Source organism: Gorilla gorilla, chromosome 11 (assembly GCF_029281585.2).
Source record: "Gorilla gorilla gorilla isolate KB3781 chromosome 11, NHGRI_mGorGor1-v2.1_pri, whole genome shotgun sequence".
Classification (NCBI taxonomy): Eukaryota; Metazoa; Chordata; class Mammalia; order Primates; family Hominidae; genus Gorilla; species Gorilla gorilla.
In genome coordinates this window covers 97,434,756-97,460,302 of record NC_073235.2, presented here as the reverse complement: position 1 = coordinate 97,460,302, position 25,547 = coordinate 97,434,756, and positions in this window count along the sequence as shown.

The window sequence follows — 25,547 nt, the reverse complement described above, 5'->3', positions numbered from 1 at the left end:
TTGCTGCCTGATCTTTCCTCTGGAAGCTTTGTCTCAGAGGGGCACCCGCCTGTTTGAGGTGTCTGTTGGTCCTTTCTGGGAGTTGTCTCCCAGTCAGGCTACATGGGGGTCAGTGACCTGCTTGAGGAGTCAGTCTGTCCATTCTTGGAGATGGAACACAGTGCTGGGAGGACCACTGCCATCTTCAGAGCTGTCAGACAGGGACGTTTAAATCTGTAGAAGCTGTCTGCTGCCTTTTGTTCTGCTATACTTTGCCCCCAGAGGTGGAATCTAGCAGCTTTTTGAATGGAATAAAAAGCACTAGTTCTATCCTTTATATTCTCTGCAGAAAGTCAATGAAGTAGGGAAGTGGGTGGGGATATAAAGGAGCAATAAACAGAAATATATCAAAATTAAGGGGAAATACTTAGACATCTCATTTATTTTATTAACTGCTTTATAAATGTTCATATACTATGGGCACAACCTGAGTTTGTATTAAGTGCATTACAAGATACTCAGTACAATGCCTTGAACACATGAAGGTAAATCCAAGTTTTGATTAAGTATATTAGAAGGTGGTGTTAAAAGAAAACTTCAGACGAGTTAATTTTGATGGAGTTTAATTGAGCAAAAATAGAAACAATTCGCGAATCAGGCAGCCTCCAGAATCACAGCAGATTCAGAGAGACTACAGGGGTGGATCATGGTCAGAAGAATTGTACAGACAAAAAGGTAAATTGACATACAGGAATCGGAAGTGAGGTACAGAAACGGCGATATTGGTTACAGCTCGGCGTTAGCCTTATTTGAATGCAGTTTGAACATTCAGCAGTCCATGAGTGGTTGAAGTATGGCCGCTGGAATTGGCCAAAACTCAGCTTTTCTTACAGGTGCACACTATTAAGTTAGGTTTTCAATTTTATCGGCCTACTAATTTAGGTTATGGTTCGTCCACAATGACTCGAATATAAAAGTATGGAGTCCTTCTCAGGACATATTTAGTTTGCTTTAAAAGTAGAAAAATTTTGGAAAGCAGAAAAAGTTATAAAAATATTCTTTTCTTTTTACTTTTATCTTTACTTCTTTACCACAGTATAAGCCTGAGTCTTTTCTCTATCTTGTGATTGAATCATATTAATCATACATTTTAAAATATATTAATCCAGTGTGAGTTAACTACTGGTATTATAGGAAATTAAATAAAATTACAAGATCATATACATCTTGTTAAATAGGTAGGAATAGAAGAATTTTCTAGCCTCAAAACATCTATTTGATGTAACTTACATGTGAAACTCAATATAGCATTTTCCCCAATATCTCACATGACATTCATAAAAATAAAATTTTTATTTAATAAAATTTTAAACTTAAAGTTTAATTTTTATTTTAAAAATTAGGTTTAAAATAACAGCTTTATTAGAAAAGAGATAGACAATTTCTCCAGATAATAGTTTATCAGAAATTTTATCAAGTTATTATAAATAATCTATACTGAGACATGTCTTGGTAAAGTTACTAGACGTTCAAGATAGAGAAAAAAATACCGTGCACGTTTGAGGAGACTAATTTGTCACCATTTTTAGGAAAACTAAACTAGGTTGGTTCTATACTTTATATGCCCCAACAGCAAAACATTGTCTACAACATCTTTAGTAAAATAAAGGATGCTCTAAGAATTGTTTAACCAACCAAATTTTTGCTCAGAGTTAAAACAGGAAGGAAACATTTTCAAACATGTAAGAATTCAGAAACAATAGCAGCACACATTCTTCTTAGAAAAGCAAGACAAAGGAAAAAAAAAAAAGGAAATTTAGCTTACCAGGAGATAAATTTAAAACCTGTGAAGGAAGGGACTGGTAGTAAGAATTAAATTATTTCAATTCATAACAATTGTTAAAATTATGGCTACAAAAGACAATGTAAATATTCTAAATCCTGACAATATAGACATAATAATTTGATAAAATTGGAAAGTGGAAGTGATATACATTTAAGTTTTCAAGATTAAAATAATCATATTTACATGTATAATGCTACAGATTAGTTGAACAGATCATACTCTTTCCACATTACAGAAAAAAAAATTTTAAACAACAAAACAAGTATTATACAAACAAATATTATACTAACAAGTATTAAACAAAGCAAAACAAGTATTATACAAACAAAATTACAAATCACATTATATAAAAGAAAAACACTAAGAGAACATAAAAACAAAATAACATGATGGAATTCTGATTAAATTTCATATCAGTAAAATATTTTATTAAAAATAACTTTCAGATGGTATAATAATAATATATCTTTATGTGGTATATATAAGAGATACATTTGAAATAAAAATGGAAAGTAAAAGGATGGAGTCTGTGAATCTTTATGTACCAAGTAATATGCCATGAATATTAAGAAAACAAAAGCCATGAGAAACAATGTAAAATAATAAACAGTAACATAACTATAATTAAAACATTAATTTATCTTTCTTATATCTGAGGAACGAAATCACAAAAGAAGCCTATGAAGGGCAAATTAGTGTAATTAATCAGGTAGATTTAAATAATATATAATGAATTGTACAGTTGGGGAGAAAGAGAGACAGAATCACACACACACAGAAGAACATCTAGAACTGATCCTAGATGAAGAGCAAAGAAAACTTTAATAATTTTCAAAATGAAGAAGTGGTACAAAACAACTTTTTGGAACTCAAAAATCAATACAATTTAAAGTGATAGCATAAAACAAGGATATAAACAAAAAATTCCATATGGAAATTTAAAAAGAAAAACAATTCTTCCTTTCAAAAATCTTTGAGGTAAAGAAAAATAAAGCATCGCTGGCATATTATATAGATAAAAAAAAATGAAAACTTAAAACTGCATGTATTAAAACCTAAGGAATACAGCTAACGTAAGGCTTAAAGAAAGAATCACAGCCAAGCACCTATATTATTAAACAAGAAAGACTACTTTATGAACTAAATATGTTCTTTCAAACAAAATAAACCAAAGGCTATTTAAAGAAAAATTAATATAAAGATAAAAAGCACAAGTTAATGAATTAAAACATGGAAAAGCATAAGAAATAATAACTACTCAAGCTAGATTTTTGGCTAAAAGAACTACCGACTCAGGTAATCAAAGTAGAAAAAATAAACAACAAAAAATTAAAATAGAAAAATCAGCCAATTTGTGGTCAGTTAATATTAGTTGACTGGATAAATGAGTAAAGGGCAATTTTATAGGTTCTTTTCTTGAATTTATTCAAATACACAAAAGTTACATTAAATTTGGCCTTATGTGAACTATGCCTATAAGTGAATTTAGATTTTTCTTTTTATCTTTAGTCACATTTATTTTTATGCACTTTATTCATGTAGCGCTACATGAAATTAAATTGTTATAAGGCTGTCAATCGTTTGGTTCATAACCTGTCTTGACTGGGTCAGCTGCTTCTTCTCCATGGTCATAGACCTAAGTTCAATTATGGCATAGACTTCCAGATTTGTTTTATTGTCTCCCAAACTTAGCTACTAGACAGATTTTCCTTCCATTAAATTGCTCTGATTTGCATGTCTAGGCTCTGTCCCTCTTTTTATCCCTAAATGTAGAAGCTTAGCCCAACAGCAGTTTGTTATTTCTCACATATTTGAGTTGGCTGGGCACATCTGCTGGTCTGGGCTAAACTCAGCTGATTTTAGCTGAATTTTCTCATATGTCTCATTAAATACAGGTGTGTTTTTTAGATACAGGAACATGTGAAGAGTTAGGGCTATTAGTATAATCAATTCACCACAGACATATTGCATGGTAGGCTATGAGGAGAGTTATTTCTTACATTTGGTGGATGTTCAAAGGTGGCAATCTGAACTATGAAAGTTTTGAGTATGTGTCTCTAAGTTAAGAGGAGTAATATGTACTTCAGAGTGGCAGAAGTGGGATATATTTGGACACACTTTGAGTATAAAGTACTTAAAGTAGAGAAGGAAAATCTTAAAATTGATATAAATGATGGAAAATCTATTGTAGGCCTTAAGGTGGCATAGCAAAAGTAATAGAATGCACATTATTTTACAGTGGCAAAGAGATAGATTGGAGGAAAGGTCATTGTAGAGGAGGAAAAGTAGCTGCTGTGGTTAATTTGAGAGAAAATGAATTCCAACATAAGGGAAATAAGCAAACAATTAAAACTAATGCTCTGTTCATGCATTATTTTTATACAACCTTAGTAGTTTTCCTAAAGGCATGGTGAAATGGAATATTTATTATTATTGTTTTTTACCTGACTATGTCTTTCATTCAAGTTTTACTGCCAAAGGTGAGATTTGTAAGCAAAATGAATAATTATTGTATTTATCTAGTTTCTAATAGCTTTTACCTGTTTTCTTTCCTACAAGCTTCTTAGATGTATAATCCTCTGGGGATTTGTCTAACTATCTCTGGGTTGTATGGCCTTTGTTACTGCCTGCTCAACAGAGGTCATCTCTTCCATAGCATAGATTCTTTTAGCTCAATAGTGGCTGTGGGGAGAAAAGAGGAAAGCATATTAAAACCACAATACCTTTTGTATCGACTAATTCTAATACCATAGTACTTAATGGGAAAGACATGAGATTTTTATGGATAGAATTTAGGATTTATGCCAAAAATATCAACTCCTTTCCCTACTAAATGACCTAAAGACAAATTATGCACATGCTTTGCAAAATAAAATGAAAACAAATATCACTATTAACTTTTAAAATATTAACTCAAAATTGTCCCATTATTTTATTACATAAAACTAAAATCTGGAACTAAACTAATTGCTTCTAGAATATAGATCTCTCTCCCTGTATATAACTATTAGAATCTTGGCTCTGGAATATTTATAGAATCAGAAAAATCCTTTAGTGAAATCATAAGTATAATACTATTATATATAGTATGAACTTTTTATCACTCCTTATTCATATTGCAGGCTACCCTGGGAGTGTGTTGATATATTTTAGTGAAAAAAAATTGAGGGTAATTGAGAAATTCACATGAGGATGACTACATGCTTACCTTATTTGACATGATTAAAGTACAAAACTTTATTCTAAAATGATGACACATTTTAAAACATAAAAAAGTGATGTTGCTTCTATTCCATTAACATAATTCAATTTTTCTTATATTCTTTCTGTTGTTAATATTTCGTAATTAAAATCTATTTTATATTTCTACTGTTTCAAAGGTTAGATAGACATCCTTGGACATTAACTATCTGTCAGCTTATAGGATGGGATTGAAAATTTAATTCTTCCTTTTTATTAAACTTTAATGGACAATTTCACAGTTTTGAGTTTTTTGTGACATGCTCAATACAATGGCTCTTTGATCTGCAAAAAGTATTGAAAGAATAACTTTAAAGACATAAGCTCACAATGTATTCATGCTTTTGTTGTAAAAATGTGCATCATTACTGAGTGACTAAAGAAGAAGCTAACTAATAAAGGTATAGATTTTTTTTTCTTTTCAAAATGGTAACAAATGTGATAGTTACAATTTTATAATGGTTTCTTTATTTTTGAAACTATGCTAGGGAAGACTGTCATAGACACTGTGAATAGTTCAGGGAATAATGTGAGACTCGTGCCAACTTGGAATGAGGACTACTAAAATAAAATTATAATTTCTGTTTCTTCATGTTTGATGTAGTGTTAGCCTATTTCAATTAAATCATTTCCTTACTCATTCATTAAAAAACACTGAAACTTGCATTTAACAAAAATTAATATTACATCACATGCATTTTTATAGTTCATTTAAACTCATCTATTATGTCATTAAATACTTTATTTATTTATAATGAAATGGCTTATTAAATAGTTAAGAGCATAAATATTTTATAATACCTAAAAAAGTACTTTATCCTTTTAAAGCTATATGGATATTAATATACCTTTAGGTAAAAGCAAGGTGAAGTATGGGAGAGCATATCTTTTTCAATTGCATAATATTTTCCTGAAAATTTTGAAAACTGAAAGATATTGAATTGTCTATTTTATAATAGTTAAAACACTAAATGAACATTTATTTCCATCTATACTTTCTCCCCCAAAATAATTTATATTGAATGTATTTGGAAAACATTTGTTTTCTATGTTGTTAAACAATTAACATTTCTGTACTTTGAAGATGAATAATACAGTAAAATATAGAACATAAAAGCAGGGATCTATCACCTTATAGATAGAGTAATTCTGATGAGCGAAGGAAAAACAATTTAGCCATGTGTTAAACCTATTGTTGATTATTGATTACAAATTATGTATTACATTGCCACTCTGATTGTTCAAAATGATTTGTTGAAAATAGTCAACACAACTCTGTACAGTTTCAAGATTTTTGGAAAATGGAGGTCATCTTTGTAGAAGCAACGGATTATTTCCACAGTACAAAGCAGCGATTCTCAAACTCCAGTATACATCAGAATCACATGGAAGACTTACTGAAACAAGCTGGCCCAGAGTCACATTTTGAGAACCTCTGGCAAAGAGAAATTATAATGTTCATAATCATTACATAGGAAGTTTTGAAAATGTAGATTAACTCCCAAAGGTTTTGGTTCAGTGTGTCTGGGTACCAAATGTCCATCTGATTATGCCAGTGGTCCTGGAAAACATATTGAGAAACACAATCGCAGAGATTAGGTAAAAGAAATTATTGTACCACTTGGTCAAAAGGTAGAGAATAAAGAGATATTGAACCAATTCAACAGATTTTGAATGTTTCTCATTTTATAATGTTAAATTTGCAGGCTTTCAGGTATTTCATGAATTGGTGGGAAGATGCTGCACTTACTTATTGGAGATTTAATTAGCTTCAGGTTCAGACACTTAAAGGAAATGAGCTGACTACACAAAACAGGATCAAATGCTGCCTGGATCAGAATCACTTTCCCCTGGCTCCTTGGTTCTCTAGATAGAATCCCACAGGTTTGTGAAAACCGCAGATTTTTAAAAAATCAGAACTTAGTTGACCACAATTAATGGGAGAATTTAATGAATAATCTATTTGCTTCTACTTCAAGAAATGCTTACAAATATTATGGTTTTCTTATTCTTTTTTAAAATTAAAATTTATTTTCCAAATTTTAATCCATTCCGTTTCAGCTCTGACACATTTCAGCTTGAAAGTTATCAGTTCCATCTTTACAATGTGAAAAAAGCTGAACAAACTGAAAATCATCTTTTCTTGGACCCACAGGAGAAGTGATATCAAAAGACAACTACTACACCAAAATTTGGAGAAAAAGGTGAATCTAGACAGTCACAGGTGAGATCTGCTGACCTGGAGCAGAGCTGCTAGATCCATAAGCTGGTAGGAAATTTTAAGTGGTAATTTTGATAAATTCAGGTTGAGTGTGGACTGTCTTGAGGGTGAGAGAACCCTGGGGGCTAGTGCATATTAGCTTGAAAATCTTATGGGGTACACCACAATTTTGTAGATTTTCCCTTTAGGAATCACGCCAGTTTCTCACTGTAAAGAGTCAAGATATCTTCTAGTATCTCTGGCAGGAGTAGAGGAGATGGTGAAACCCTATCTCTACTAAAAATACAAAAAATTAGCCAGGTGTGGTGGTGCACACCTGTAATTCCAGCAACTTGGGAGGCTGAGGTACAAGAATCACTTGAACCTTGGAGGCAGAGGTTGCAGTGAGCAGAGATGGCGCCGCTGCATTCCAGCCTGGGCAACAGAGCGAGACTCTCTCTTTAAAATATACAGGTCATAATATAATGCAGAAAAGTGTATGTGTTCATACCTGTACCCTTTTTAATAAAACCAACTTCATTAGCAATTGGTATAATTCATTTCCTGATAATAGAAACTGGCTTGTGATGCTTGAACTAATTTCAGCATCAGCAAGGATATTTGGGAGTGAAAGCAGTGGTTCTGCTTAGTATTCCTGAATGATAGTAATGTCAAAGTGCTCTCATATCCCAAAAGGCTCATTTTCTTTTTGATCATGAGTGCTTTTGATCCTGAGTTTGGTCGAAGTGCAACCATCTCAAGTCTATTTTCCTTCAAGTTCTATTGAAGCAGAATGTAGTCCATGAGATGTTATACCTAATTCACCTTGTGAAAGTTTAGACTAGAGGTTTCAATCTCTTGTTCCATCCCTTCATATATATATATATATATATATATATATATATATATATATATATATATATATATATATATATATATATATTTTTTTTTTTCTCATGTTGTTCTGCAATGCCTTCAGTTATCAGCAGAGTATATTCCCTGCCCTATTGGTCATGTGATTTGCTTGGCCATGCATTTTGCTTGGCCAGTGGAATGTGGATAAAAGCATAGTATGTTGAATTTTAGTTGAGATATCAGTAGACATCAATTGTTTGTACTCACCTTCTTTGCTTCTGTGATTACTGCAAACATTGCGTGCTCTAGATGGCTGCTATGCCATCAGTCTGGGTTTGAGGATGTGAGACAAATGGAGTATACCTGGAACCACCAAAGCCTGGAGTCCAGCCTGTCCCAACTGAGATCAGTCTAGATTATTGGAACTTCAGATAACCTGCAGAATTCATGGCCTGAAAAATAGATGTTAGTTTATGCCATTGAGATATTGATATTTTTACATAGAAATAATGAATATATACCTTTTGGTTCTTAAATCCAAACCTATAGAAGTAATAATGAAATGTTTTATATATGCATATTATTTTTAACCCAAAGCTGGACAAATAATTTATGCTTTGTAATGCTTTAATTATTCTCATTATGTACTCACTGTTCTCACTACACTCACTATAAAAGATGTCTCTGTTATACGAAAGTGACAGAGTATTTAATGTGGCTGGTTTAGCCTATGCTTAATCCACTGAATCTGTGAAAAGCAGTGAAACTAGTAAAACTGGCTATTTAACTAGTTAGGTGTTGGACTGAATACATTCAGTCAAAATGTGAGGTGATCTTACCTGAATAGGAAGAATCATATTCCCAACTAATAGTTTATTACTCTTTTTCATGTTAAGTCTTTGGTTAAAAATGGACACACTGAATTGGATATTTTAGTATTTCCCTATAGACAGATGATTGTATTACTCAGATATTTTATTTATTCATCCACTATCTTTCACTTTTTTATAAGAACTATTTTTCTTAATGCTTTTCTACGCAGAAACTTTTTCTCTTTTATTTTCTTACTGTATTCCCCATACTGAAGTTCCTTATTCTCTATTCTTTAATATCTTGTTTCAACTTACATTTTTTTGCATGATTGCAGTGTGTCATATATTTTTGCTTCTAATCCTGATTATTTTATTTTATTTACAGCTGTCTGGGAATTTGCAGGAATAGTCTTTTCAAACTTTTCTCAGTTCTTGGTTCCCAGCATGTGCTCAATAAATGTTGACTGAATGAGTGCTGATGATCTAACCAAGAAACCATCATCTTGTCTAAGCTCTTTTTTTTTTTTCTCAAAATTGCTTATGACTGAAAACAAAAGTCAACAGCAGAAGCTGTTTCCTAAAGTTTGTGTGTGATTCAGCAGGCTTGAGGTTCATCTGGGCTCATCCCAGGACATCCAAGTCTTAACAGCTGACGCTCAGCTCAGGCAGGATTGACCAGCTCTGTCAATGACCACTAGTACCTTTTCTCCGGAATTAAACTCCTCAGATTGTCAAAACCGTAACGTGAATGACATTTTACTTGGTGATCGTTAGTTCAGCAGAGAATTCCAACACTGTCATATCATCTAATTTTACTATTGACTTATATTTTTAACCAGTAATTATAATTTCTAACAAGCAGAGGACTTCTTCATTTCTAAGAATCCTTGTAAACTCAGTGACTGCGTATCCTTATTAGATCAGGTGTTTGGAATGAAACTAAATAGCTCAGGTAATATTTACTAAGTGAAGCTGCTGATAAAAAGTTAAACTATTATAAAAATAAATTTATATAAATAAGTTATCTATACTAGTAAAACTGCCTATTTAACTAGTTAGGTGTTGGACTAAATACTTTCAGTCAAAATGTGAGGTGATCTTACCTGAAGAGGAAGAATAATATTCTTAACTAATAGTTTATTACTCCTTTTCATAGTAAGCCTTTGGTTAAAAATGGACATGTATAAAAATAAAATAAAAAACGTTCATTCCTAGCATCCCGACCAATGCTCATAATAGTGAAAATATGAATTTAGACAAAAATATTTAATTTACATCAAAGCAATTGTTTTGTCATATTAATACAGGTACTTAAAATAAGAACCTCTTATAATCACAAAACTCTAAAATAATATTGTCTACGCAGATTGTTGAGGCAGTGTTTTGTTTTATTCTTAATAATTTGCAATCAAAATTAGGAAAAAAAATGTTCTTAGGCCTAACCTTCTATGGTAAATAGTCCTTTTAATCATCACATATCCATTAAGTGTTTAGGACTTGACCTTTGTGGAATCATAGTGAACCAAAAGCTCTTTGGTATATTCATTGAATGACTCCCAGGGAGAGCCTGAGGAGCTTAAATGCCAGTTTATCTTGTGAAATATCAGACTTGAAAGCGAGGCTCGCACACCTGCCATGAGGCATTAGCAGGAGCAACAGAATCAGCAGCCCAGAGTAATGTAAAAACAGAGGCTCATTCAAACCCTCTATTCCACCTAAAATAGTATTGAATTTCATCTCTCCGTGATGCTTTGGGGGCTTTATTCTTTATTCAGGGCTTACTTGTTCTGCACACTGAACCAGCAATTCTTTCTGTCTACATCAATATCTTAATTCTTCCTCCTCTTAATTAAATCAATGGCAAGTAGGTGATTCTTTTCATTTTTCATGGTTATTCCTCAGACCTTTAAGATGGGATAGCCTATGTGAGGACATAAAGAATAAAAATGTGGCAAGAATTAGGTAACAGAAAGATAAAAACACTAAAAATAGAATTAATTTACTTATTCATAGTTCATCTATTCAACAAATACTTTTTGAGTACTTAGTATATATAGACATTGTTCTAGGCTCCAAAGATATGGTAACAAACAGTATGTTTAAAAATGAACGGGGAAACAAGGGAGATAAAGTAAGATATAAGAACAGAGATAAGAGGTAATGGTAAAAAATATACTTTTATATCTTTATTTCTGTCTAATAACTCTGTTTTCCTTTCATTACTTGTCTTTGCCACATATTTTTACCTCTCTTTTTTAAATCATGAGGTCCATATGTTCCCAGGAAATATCACTGTGCAGAGTGATTGCTTTATATTTCAGTAGTTGAGCTCAGAAGGCAAATGTTGTTTTGAAATTAATTCAAGTTTCAATGTGATTCACTTAAATATATTTAACATTTGAAACCAGACTGATTTCATCATTGGATTAACTGATCAGACACTGAAAAATAACTTATTGTTGGATTACTTTCCTAATGCTTAATGGAAACTGTTATGAGATTTTTTTAGTTAATGGTCTCATTGGGATAGTTTTCTGTGATGTCACGTATGGAAGAATTGGCTCATGCCCTATTGTACAGAATAAGCGCCTATTAAAGAAAAAGTTACAGAATCCCTGAAGTTGAGAATAAAGACGACTGGGGAATATACTTTCTTGTATAATTTATGCTAATTTAACAACCCAGAAGTCTCTGATTAACACAGCAGGAGCATGCTTATTTTAATACTTCTTATTCAAAAAACTAGTAATCATTTGATACATGCTCAGCTATAATGAAATGTTCTAAAGGACTTCCTAAAGCTTCTCAAGAGAGAAACTGATTTTTTAAACCTCCAAAGTAAAATTGTGCAGGTTTGGAGAAATGCTATATAAAGAATGCTAATGGTTGTTTTGTTGCCGTTGTTTTAGGAGTCATCAATACTTTGTGTGATAGACTCCAGGGTGGTTTCCAATATTCTCCTCCCCTTCCTTTGTATAATCCCCTCTCCTTGAGTACAGACGGAGCTTGTGATTTGTTTCTAGCCGATAGAATATGGCAAAAGCGATGGAATGCCATTCCTTTGATTAGGTTATATTATATAAGTCTTAGAAGACTGGACACTCTCTCCTGCTACCCTTGAAGAAGCAAGCTGTTGCAGTATGAACAGCCTAAGAACACGGACATGTAGCAGGGACCTAAGGGTGGCTTTGAGGAGCTGAAGATATTTCAGCCATACTGCCACAAGGAAATAAATTATACCAACACCCACATTTAATCTGTTGCAATGCATTGTTTTGTTTAAAATATATTAAGCAAGATTTTCTTTCACATATAGTTGAAAAAGGTAGGATTATTTTCAAAACCTTTTCTTGATACCACCATTTGGAACTGCTAGGTTCTTAAAAGTTAGTTGCAACATGCAATCAGAAACCATATGAATGAATTTTGTACTCTGTGACATTAAAATCTTTTGGCCCTTATTGATTTTTTTTTTTAGATGGGGTATCTCACTCTATTGCTCAGGCTGGAGTGGAGTGGTGCAATGATGTGATCATACCTTGCTGCATCCTTGAACTCGTGGCTTTAATCCTCCCACCTCAGCCTCCCAAGTAGCTAGGGCTATAGATGTGAACCACCATGCCTGACTCAATTTTTTTATTTTTTATATTTTTTTAACATCATGGATTGGTCATTTGGAAAACATTGGTTTACTGAGTGATGCAAATATTCTAAATGTCAACATATTTGATTTTCCAATGTGAAAAAAGTCACATTTGTTAATATCACCACTGATCTCATCAGAAGATACATTTTGTGGGAAGTTATCATATGGTAGATATAAATTTTTCAAAATTTTGCTTTTTGTTGGAAAGCTTACATTTTTGGCAACAAACATAAGGTGTCTTCCTTGAAGTCACAGGCTCACTTCAATTATTTCCAAGAAAATGTCTGTCAAATGCTTAAGATGCACAGAAAATACAGAAGTCAATATGCTTTTCTTATTTTTGGTTCTTAGTAATAATATTTCTCTTTAACATCAGCAAGAAGATCAATTAATAGTCAAATTGAAGTTTTGGATTAACTGTTTATTACATAGATTTCACTCTGCCTTCTCTACAAATGTCGTTTATAAAATAGCATGCTGAGATATTAATTTATTGGTAGAATTTTTTCTTCGTATGTGACATTTATTTTTTGATCTGTAGTACTTCTTTTGCAGTGGAAAATATTTTTTTCCTCCTTTAGAAAAACAAATAGTCATGGTTATTGACCAAAGCTAATATTTCATTTACTTTAAAAATATTTACTTAAAATCCATTTTTGTTTCATATTATATTAGAAAGATTTTTTTAAATGAGTTATTTGCATCTAAAATTTCAGTTCATGTCTTAAGCTCTGTAAGCTTAATGAGCTGTGTGTGGGCCACCATTCTCTCTGCGCTTATGGGATAATTTCCTGATTAATACTAATTAATGACATGTCACTGTTCATTTAAAATGAATGATGAAAATGATTATTCAACCCTGATATTGAAATCACTCAGCAACTTGGCACCAGATCTCTGTGTCAGGAGGCAGTGCCAGGCTCACAAGGACTTCGTGTTATTTCCACTTGCTGCTACAGTAAACTGGAATTAAATGATGTTTGTTTTTAGGTAGACTAGGCCTCAAAAGGCATGATGGATGATTTAGCTTCCTTTCATAGCTTCTGTTTGATTTATTTATAAATGGCTTTAGGTGGTAAATTAGGTAAACTGCTTAGCCTCAGAACAGCTAAGGAGGACTTGCTTAACAAAGAGTTCAGAAATACAGACCTGTCTTGAACATTATTTTCTCCCATCTTTACCATTTCATTCCATTTTCATACTTTCAGCCATTCTGTTTACTCAAGGTCAGGGTTTTTAGAGGAGAGTCTTCACTACTCAGAGTTCTTGATGTTGCTTCTCCCCATAGTTACTATTTTGATAACAATTGGGGTAATTATGCAGATAAATGATCTGCCAATTTAGAAAATTTTGTTTGGTGTGTGTGTGTATCCATATATTTTGTGTATGTATGTATGTGTGTGTGTCTGTTTTTGTATGTATCCACATATTGTATGTGTGTATGTATGTATGTAGCAAATTTCTGGGAAACAGTAAATACATATCGTTTGGGTCAAAGAACAACAGCTTTACCAAATTTAACTGTTTACACATAAAAACTACTATTTTATATTAAAACTGCTAATAATAGATGCATATCAGCTAGGTAAATGAAAAAGTAATCAAAGGTATAATTTGTTGGAATCCCAATAAATATCACTAGCAAAGCCTATCTCAAAAAACAAGCTGGTTTTATTCATAATATTTCTGGCAAGGTAGAATGCTGTTAAGCACAAAGTTTTAGTAATACCTATAAAAGGAAAGTTGCCGAATTATTTGTATAAATCTGGCACCAGGGTTAAGGTTAGAAATTTGGTGGTTTTTTGAGGTAGACTTCACAGGCAAGGAAACTGCTAGAGAGATAAGCTAAAATAACCAGATGGGATTACTTTTGATTGTTTGGGGGCCTTCAAGTTAACACTTCACTGCATTTTGTATTTTCTTATTTTCAGAACTATGAAAATGGGGTGGTTTATTTAATTTTGAAGTCAGAGTAGATTTTCATTTGTTAGATTTTCAAGTTGAGTTTTTATTTCTCATCTTCTCTTTAGTCATTCTTTAGCCAGAAGTGCAAGTTTGACCATCTACCAAGGTGCTCAGTCCAGATCTAAACTGTGGTTGACTTTTGTCACATTCATTGACATTTGGACTTCAATATAAGCTAGCTCTTGCTTCTGTTGAGTTATTATTGTATTATCTGGAGACAGAGTGGAATTTAGGATAATGGAGACCACCATTTCAGAATTGGAACAGAGACTGTCTTCATTCGTTTATGCTGCTATAAAGAAATACTTGAGGCTGGGTAATTTATAAAGGAAGGAAGTTTATTTGTCTCAGCCCCTGTAGGCTGTCCAAGAAGCATGATACCAATATCTGCTTCTGATGAGGGCCTCAAGGAACTTCTCCTCATGGTAGAAGGTGAAGGGGAGCTAGCATGTACAGATCTCATGGTGAGAGAGGAGCTGAAAGAGTAGGGAAAAGGTGCCAGGCTCTTTTCAACAACTAGTGCTCTCAAGAGCTAAGAGTGAGAACTCACTCACTCCCTTGGAAGCCATTCATGATGGATCCACCCCCATGATCCAAACACCTCTCACCAGGCCCATCTCCAACACTAGGAATCAAATTTCAACAAGAGACTCAGCAGGGCCAAACAAAACATGTCTAAATCATAGCAGAGACCAATACTAAAAAAAGGATTGTGATGAGATTTTGTAGTTGATGCTAGGTCAGGAGCCAACTGTGCCAAGTTAAACCAAGAGCACAAATTTCAACCGTAATTTCAAAATTCAGTAGAACTAGATAGAGTGGTATTAGCCAAATTTCCTAATTTTCTAATTTTTTTTTTCTTATAGTTTTAGTTACCTTAAAGACCCCAGAAAGACTTGTAGGGATAATGGCACAAGATTTTCCCCTGATATGTCATGTGCTCCAACTTGAGAGGACAATATTACATCTAGGGCTGCTGTGCTTTGGACCATAATCTTGTGAACTTCTTGAGTGAGAAGATAATATGTCTTAATGATATTGCCTATATCTCCTGCCAATCTCTGAACCATAGTAAGTAGGATATTAGGATGGTCCCTGTTTTTTCGTGTGTGTCCTGTTGGAAAGCTTGAGAAAGGGAGGGTTAAGAACAAAAAAACAGATATCCAGAATTCCACAATTTCACATCAATGAATAAGACTTGGGTCTCAATCAAAGCCCAGACATTCTTTTTGATTTAACTTAGCTGAGGATCTCTCTTTCTCTCTCTCTCTTTTTCGAGAAAGCGAATTGATAGGCCAGTATGGACAAAGAGTGATATCAGGGATTACCTGAAAAGCAGGTGCCTGTTTCCAACATCGAAGAGAGAGGCAGCAAGTCTCTCTTCAATTTGTACTTTGTAGCAAATAAGCTTTTCAGATGAAAATACACTACTAGGCATTGGTGACCACCTGATGATCAATTTTTAGCCAAAATATTCCCATAAGATTTTTTGTGTTATATGGTTACAATGTCACTCTGCAAGAGTGGTCTTGCACCAGACAGAGGAATTAAAGAGCAAAAAGCGGATCTATACTAAAAGAGCATGAATTAGGTAGGGCCTGAGTAGTATGTTTCTTTGGAAGGTTTATAAAAATGAGGCAGTTTGACTTGCATAGAATCCATTTCTTAGTTGTTCACCAAGTTTTAGTTCTGTGAATGTTTAGTTATGAAGTCTAGCTCCTATGAAAAGCCCCAGGTTTGTTTTAGGGAGACAGAATCTGCCAATATTACGTATCATGTGACAAAAATCTTTTGACTTTGTCTAGTCTAGGGTTATGTTTGCCATTTTGTGTTTGAATACAAATACTCATGAAATTAACTGATTTTCAACTGGTATGAAAGGAAGCTGGATGGCATCCAAAGAAAATTAGAAACAATTTGACTTTTGATTTGATTGCATGTTTTAGCCAAATAATGAATACATCATAGCCAGGAATTAGATGAGGAGTGAGAAGAACAATAATAGGAATAGGGACATTAGTGGAGCAATAGTAAAGAGGCTACCAGTATCTCAGCTATCCAGAACCTTAAACCCACAGAGAGAAAAGAAGATAGCTAGGAAAATAAAGAATAACTCTATGCAGATTAAAGAAGCATTATTATTTGTGTTACACAGATTTTTAGTAGAGACTATGGGCATCAAGAGTCATCTGCTCGAGCCAAAATTCCTGGTGGAAGTTGTCTGCTTTATGACATCAACTACTTCTGAGAAATATCTAGGTATCCTCATCTGGAGGTAACCCAAGAGTTTAGAGTGGCATATGGAATTGAACATGTTAAATTGTAGACCATGGACCCAAGTGTCAACACACTGAAGTCTGATTACTGTATGTATACTTAACAGTACCCAATAAAATTGTTTCCAACAAGGTTCAAGGGCAGCCTTTCTTTGTTAACTTTTTCAAAACACCAGAAATTCAGGTTGAAGATTTTGTAATGGCTGAAAACAGGGATATTGTGGAGAGATAGTTTTAATTCTTGATGATGAGACAGTATCATGAATTAGCCCTTTATAATATTTAACTAAGCTTAGAGAAGATTCAGGGCTAAAATAGGTGTGTAGATATCCTCAAGTGATTCAGTTTTTTCAGTATTATGTTGATTATGAGTCAGAAACAAACCACAACTTTACTCACCATGTTATTTTTTCATGGTAACCAACTTTTGTCTTTCACAATGGTAACTTTTCCTGAATAATTTTTGTGAATGTCCATTTGAGGCTATCAGTGCCAATAATCAAATATTTGGCCTCACCAAATTTATCTTGGGTTTTCCAACCAGATAATTCATAGTATTTTTCTCAGAATTTTAGGCTGAATTATCAGCTTTTATAATAGACTCTTTGGAAAAATACATAGATTTATCCCTTAATCGTTGAATGGTCCTTATGGGGAGACCTATGTCAAGGGAGCTTTTTTTTTTTTGTAAATAATAATGATTAGCTAGGGCATTTTCAGTAGCTTCTAGAGCTTTGGTGTCTGATACGGTAGGCATTATCCATATGTGTCTATTGAACACTTGAATTTTGGCTAATCCAAATGGGGATGTACTGTAAGTGTGAAGCAGTAAACTTTGAATGCTTAATAGAAAAGAATGTGAAGTATCTCATTAATATTGTTATATTAGTTATAATACATTTTAAGATAATATTTTGAACATATGTGTTTAAATAAAATATATTATTCGAATTAATTGCATATTTAAATTTCTATGTGGCAAATAGGAAATTCAAAAATACATATATGGCCAATATTTGTGGCCTGTTATGTTTCTCCCAATTAGCCACGTTCCAGAATTTGTGTTATATACTGTGAGCTTCAATTTAAATTATATCTAATTGCTTTGACAATTGAAGGATTTTAATAATTTGTGTGTTTTCTGCCTACTTTTACTGGGGGCATCAGACATGAGGAAATTTCCTTTTTCCACATCATGCCAAAATCATGTATGACCCTAAAAGGATATCTGCTATTGGTACAGATATTGGTTCTTTGGCAATTTAGAAAATTGTGACTTTCTCTAGAAATTTTGGCTAAATAGCTGGGAAGGGATTGAATTCTAAAAGTTATACAGAGATGGGTCTTGCATATCCAGCCTGGTATTTTCTTTGATCATTCCTTAAGTAAATGCCATCTATAAAACTGTTAGGTGGGGAATTTGTGTTATTGTGTCTGTGAACATTGGTGCACAAATCTTTGAGGTAAATGTGTTTTTACGTCTTTTGGGGAAATACCTAGAATGAGGTTACTGGGATATATGTCAAATGCAAGTTTATGGTTTTTTTTTTTTGGTATAGATTTAAGGGGTATAAATGCAGTTTTGTTTACATGGATATATTGTGTAGTGGTGAAGTCTGGCTTTTAGTATAGCCATCAATCAAATAATGTACATTGTACCCATTAAGTAATTTCTCATCCTTCACCCCCTCCTATCCTCCCACGCTTCTGAGCCTCCAGTGTCTATTATTCCACACTCTATGTCCTGTGTGCATGTTATTTAGCTTCCACTTATGAGTGAGAATATGTGGTATTTGACTTTCTGTTTCTCTTCCCATAAGATAATGGCCTCCAGTTCCATCCATGCTGTGCTGCAAAATACATGATTTTATTTTCTTGTGGTTGAATAGTATTTCATTGAAATAGTATACCGTTGTATACACACACACACACACACACACACTACATTTTCTTTATCCAATCATCTGTTGGTAGACAGTTGACTGATTCCATATCTTTGCTATTGTGAATAGTGTTGTGATAAACATATCTGTGAAGGTGTCTTTTTTAACGTAATAATTTCTTTTCTTTTGGGTAGATATCCAGTAGTGGGATTGCTGGATCAAAGAATACTTCTATTTGCAGTTCTCTGAGAAACCTCCATACTGTTTTCCGTAGAGGCTGTACTAATTTACATTCCCGCCAACATTGTATAAGCGTTCCTTTTTCTCTGTATCCACACCAACATCTGTTATTTTTTGACATTTAATAATAGCTATTCTGACTGGTGTAAGATGATATCTCATTGTGGTTTTAATTTGCATTTCTCTGATGATTAGTGATGTTAAGCATTTTTTCATATGCTTGTTGGCCATTTGTATAAAATTGCCAAACTGTTTCCCAGAACAACTGTATTACTATGTAGTATTACTGGCAGTACAGAAGAGTGCCAGTTGCTCCACTTCCCTGCCAAATTTGATGTTTTCTTTTACAATTTTGTTTTAATTCTAGTGGGTATATAGTAGTTTCGCATTGTGGCTTTAGTTTGCATTTTCTAAAGGCGTATCATGGCAAATATCTTATATGTTCCTAATTGGCATTTATATTTCTTTTTTATAAAGTGGCTGTTTAGTTCTTTGTTCGTTTTTGTTGGGTTGTAAGAGCTTTTTAAAATCTATATTCTATATGAGCTTTTAAAAATCTATATTCTAGATTAAGTTTTTAAAGCAGGTATATGTTTTACAAATATTTTATATTAGTCTATGACTAGTCTTTTCATTTCCTTAACAGTGTCTTTCAAAGAACATAAATGTTTAGCTTTGATAAAGTACAAATTATGTTTTTCATTTACTTGTGTTATTTGTATCCCACTTAAGAAATGTTTTTCTACCCTATGACTGAGAATTTCTACTACATTTACTTTGAGACATTTTATAGCTTTGACTTTTACATGTAGGTATAGATTAATTTTGAGTTAATTTTCATAGACGAGGAAAAGTTCAAGGTTCGTTTCACCCCTGTATATACCCAGTTGTTTCATCACCATTTGTTAAAAAATTTTTTTCTCCCCACTGAAATAGCTTGATAAATTTATTGGAAAAAATCTGTTGACCACATATACGTTGGTTTATTTCATGTTCTGTTTGGTTCCTTTACTCTATATGTCTATCCTTGTGCCAATATTACAATGACTTGATTGCTGCACCTTTATAGTAAGTCTTGAAATTAAGTAGTGTTCTCAAACTTTAACAAATTTTATAATGTTATTTTGGCTTTTCTAGGTCCTTTGAATTTTTATGTAAAGAAATCAGTCAATCTAAAAACACTTAGTATTTTATATAGTGTTTGAGTTGCATACATAGACCAATTTGGGGAGAAATTCCATCATAATAATATTGAGCCTTCCAATCCTTGAATGTGGTAGAGTTGTCCATTTATTTAGCCTTCTTTAATTTCTCTCTGCATTATTTTATTGTTCTCATTGTGTAAGGCCTAGAACATATATTATTAAATTCATCTCACAGCATTGTTTGTTTTTAATGATATTTTAAATGCAATAGTTTGTATCTCATTTCCAAGTGATTCTTAACATATAGAAGCACAATGGTTGTTTGATATTTATTTTTCATACTGCAAAATAGATAAACTCATTTGTTAGTTCTAATACAATATTTTTTGTAAATTGCTTAAAGTTTTCTACATAAAAAATGAATTTACCATTGGGAAATGAAAAGTTTTCTCTCCTCTTTCTAATCTCTATGGTTTTAAAAATTAATTTTATTGCCTTCTTTGGCATCTACCTCAAGGGAATCAGTCATTTAGGCAAAATTTACACATTATCAGTATGGAATTTTTCATGGATTATCTGGTATTATTAGCCCATCAGTATTCTTGCCAAAGGCCAACTCTTCAATTTTGTTTTGAAGCTTGTATAGCATGGGTATAGAGATGACTAATTCAACAATAATTTGTTTATTGGTAGGAGAATTTTCTGGGTCTTCTGAAAAAAGTCTCTTGTTTACAGCTCCCTTTATAGAGTAAGTTTCTGTTGATGAAATTGGCACAAGTATTATTTAGTTTTCTCTTCTTCATGTTTAGCAAACTCTTTGAAAATGGCATGAAGTTCAGCCTGAAAGCAATATTTAGTTTCTACTTGAAGGAACTTCTTGAGGAAAAGGACATTCTTGTAGAGTATCCTTAAAGACAAAAATTCTTGTAGAGGCTTAAGGAGTGATAGAAGGAGGAGGTAGAAAAAGTGAAAGAGAAGATCAGAGATTGAAATGAGTTTCTCTTTAACCTTTGCAAAGTGACCTTTAAGGATGCTAATTTGAACTCTCTTTGAAGAGTATCTACATATCAATTTAAAAATGATTATTGGATGTTTTGATTCTTATTATCTTGTTAACCTGAAAGGTAATACACTGTTAGACATATCAAATGTTCCACAAAATGGCTTCTGTATTTTCAAATGGTCCTTGGTAAAAAAAATTATGCCATTTAGAGAGATAGGTGCATGATGAGAGCTTAAGTGGATATAAGAATTTTTAGGACTGCTAGGAGGTGGTTTATATTAACTATTATACAAACCCACGAACAACATAAATATGTTTGGTTGAAAGTGTCTAGTTATAATATTCCATGCCCTAAGTCCTCCATCTCTTCCTGATCGTCAGATCATCTGTACAACAGCTGAACAATTGATGGTCCCCCACAGGCAGAATTTATATGGAAGCAATCTACATAAGAGTAAACTTTTCAAATACAAGATAAAAGGTAGGTGGTGCTTACATAGTTTTGAAGGAGGACCCAAGGCAGTTTTTTGTAGAAAGGATGATTTTCTAATGAGAATTTTAACTTATTAGTCATTAGGGGAGATTTGGAGAATAGATTAAGTAGGGAGTATCTCTGTCTTCTATCCTGTGAGTTTTCTTATGTAAATATACAACAGGAGATTACATTCTTTAGAAATAAAAAAAAATTAAGAGGCAAAAGTGATAGTAGGCAGCTTTCACCAAAGAAAATAAGTAGTTAACTTTGGTTAGAAATAAAAATATTCCCAAAGGACAAATTCCTAAGATGCAAGATGAACCCAGCAGGGGGCTTACTGCATAAAGATCAGAGCTTATCTCTTGCTGGAAAGTTATTCACCACAGCAGCCTAGAACAGGCTTCTGGCAGGAGTGGGTCAAGGGGTGTTGGAAGTGCCAGACAGTCTCAAGTCAGAGGTCTTGGGCCACATAAGAGAGGAGTTTTGAATAGGACCCAGTGGAGCCTCATAAAATTGTACAGGTCCCCACAAAGATCAACAGAAAAACCATATCAAAACCAAGTTGATTTTTATTAATCGTATTGTCAAGAAATAAATACAAGGTTTGGAAAGAGCAGTTACAAAGGAGGTTTTACGGAATTGAGACTGGCACATGGGAGACTTGGGTTTGAGTTTCTAAGGCAGGTAATGAAAAGGGACTGGATAAAATGGGCAAACTGAAGTCACTTTTCATCATCTGGAGTCTACAGAGCAGGGCTTTTAAGCAAAATGGTCTACTGAAACTTTTATGTTCTTATCTTCCCAGAACAGTTGCAGCAATGGGATTGATTCATGCTTGCTTTGCAGTTTTGATAAATTCCCATTTCTTAGGTTCTTTAGTTCAATTTTTATTACACAAATTGAATTGTAAGTTTACCTCATATTGCCTAGACAGCTATAAGTATCTCTTCACACCATTTGCAGTCACTAAGTTCTTTTCAATTCACATTAATTAAGATATAAAATTTAACAGAGTCAAAATGCTTTCAATATAGATTATAACCAAACACCTTTTTATATCCCCAGGAAGGTAAATTCACATGAATCTGTTTAGCATGTCAGGGGAACTAAAGGATGAAAATAGTGACTAAAATCAACACATAAGAAACATGACACCTAATGTTGTGGCTATGTTGAAAGGCATTCTGATATGGTTTGGCTGTGTCCCCACCTAAATCTCATCTTGAATTATAATCCCCATATTTCCCACCAGTCTAAGGAGGTGGGAGGTGATTGGATCATGAGGGCCATTTCCTCATGCTGTTCTCATGATAATGAGTGAGTTCTCACAAGATCTGATGGTTTTATAAGGGGTTCTTCCCCCTTCACTCCTTGTATTTCTCTCTCTCCTGATGCCATGTGAAAAGGTCCAAGCTTGCTTCCCTTTTGTCTTCCACCATGATTGTGAGTTTCCTGAGGCCTATCCAGCCGTGTGGAACTGTGAGTCAATTAAACCTCTTTCCTTTATAAATTACTCAGTCTCGGGTAGTATCTTTATAGCAGTGTGAAATACTGCTAATACACATCCTTAGGCCTTACCTCAAAATTCTGGGTAACATTTTGGTACCAGACACAAATATTCTGGTTAGTATTTACACCATGAAACATTAGGAAAGGTATCCAAGAGAGATTTGGGGGCTTCCCTGTGTTGCTAATATGCTTCTTGAGAACTAGACTAGATTTGAATTAACAGGTCCAGGGGAGTCTGAATCCCAAAGCTGATTTTCTTGAAATTAGAAAATGAGTCCCATAAATTTGATGACACCAGTTTAGAAGCTTCCAACTCACGCTAGACTCCTGAAGTGAAAGAAACAAATGAAAAAAAGAACAACAGCAAAAATGAAACAAAACAAAACAAAAAAAAAACTAGTGCTGCTCAATTCATAGAACTGCTATTATAACTCCGTATTTTTGGTAAATATCATAATACGTTAAATTTGTATAGCTTGTTATAGTTTACCCAACTCATTTGGTCTTCCATTTTTGGTATGATGGAAAGTCTATTATTCTCTTTTTATATATGGCAAAATTGAGGCTCAGGAAGATGAAGTGACTTGCTCAAAGTCACATGGCTAGCAGGTACTAGGTTTGGGATTCGAACTTATGCCTTTTGGTTGTAAATTCAACTCTTTTTATATTAAATTTTAGCAAAGGATATTGTGAAAATTTCTCCCTTGGTCATCACATATTTTAAGATCCATTTTCCATGGAAAGATGAACTTGAATTGGTATTAGCAACTTCCCCCCACCCCAAGTAATCTTCGTATACTTCTTCCCCAAATCTTTTACCCTGAAGATAGACACAATAACTTTGTCAATACCATTTTAGAGACAATGGTGCTGATATTAGCAATGTAATACATTTTTTAAAAAGTCATCAAATGGTGTCATACTTATATAGTTTTGGTCTGTTCATAAAACAGACAGTTACCAGCAATTAAAAAAACACTGATGATTAGGCAACAATATTGATAAATCTCAGAGACATTAGGTCACCTAAGGCAGCCAGGCACAAAGTAGTACATTGGTAAGAACTGTATACATTCATTTTTATGAACTAAGACAAGTAAAACAATCTATGGTGGAAAAAAAGTCAGAAAACTGTCTCTTGTGGGGGGATTGAAAAGAAAATTTTCTTGGAGACAGAAATTATCTATATTTTGATAAAGGTGTACATTATATGGGTGTTATATATGTATCAAAAATAAAATTTAGTTTTATAATGAAGATTTGTGGATTTGTGTATTTGTAAATATTTAACTTAGAAAAAGACTTGCTTAAATTAAAGAAGTTTGCTTTACCCAGTGGTATGGATTAGTTAATAATTCTGAAAACCATTTTTCTACTTTTTGTATCACTAGGCTTAAGCAAATTTATAAATATATCAATGATAGTAGAAATTGTAAGTAGCAGTATGAACTCATCAATGTGTGTGTATGTGTGTGTGTTTATTTAATCAAACTTAATGCCCATACTTAAGTGTCTAGATATCATTTTTCACTTAAAGGAATCAGGGACCTTTGGAATAAATGCTGACTCCGGGACTGGTGCAGAGAAAGTGTAAAATGACCCTAGAATGCCTTGTTGTGCCAGAAATTCATGAAGTGTTTAAGAAATAATTGGAAAAATCTCATAATTTAGCAGAAGTCAGCTTGATGGGGTGCTCGCTGGTCAACAATGGGGCAAGTTTAGCATGAAAATAATGACAGAAACAAAATGCACATTAATAATAAAAAATTCTGGGAGTTCACACTGTTATAAATTAATCAATTTGTTAATTAATGGGGGAAAAAGGAAAGCTCTTTCTTGTAGAAGAATGCAGGCTAATAAATGTCGAAGGAATAATGGAGTTAGAATATTACAATGGCTTAAAATTCGTGAGTGGAAGTTTGATTAGGAATAGGTTATTAATAGAGTCTCAAAGTATCTCCCCAGACATTACTTATTAATTATAAAGTAAAAAATGGAAAATTTACAGTGGAGAAACCAGGCAAACATCAGGAACCCACTGATTGAAGTTGACATCAATGATTTGGAGACAGCCAACATCATGTATTGATGATACGGTATACTCAGAAGGACACAAAATCCTGACAAAAAAATGTAACTTGAATTTCACCGGGAGGAAACACCAAGCAACCTAAACTGAGGGCTATTCTACCAAATCACTGCCACATCAACTTTTCAAAAAATTAAGAAGACAATGAAAAATTAAGAAACTCTTCCAGACTAATGGAGACTTAAGAGTCATGACAATTAAATATAGTATGAGATCCTGAATGCATCCTGGACAGGTAAAATCCAATAGCTATAAAGGACATTATTTGGTCAGCTAGTAAAAACTGATAATGGACTGTGGGTTAAATAGTGGTATTGAATCAGTTATATTTTTCTCTTTTGCTAATTGGATTGTGGCTAAGAAAATGCTCTTATTATAAAATGC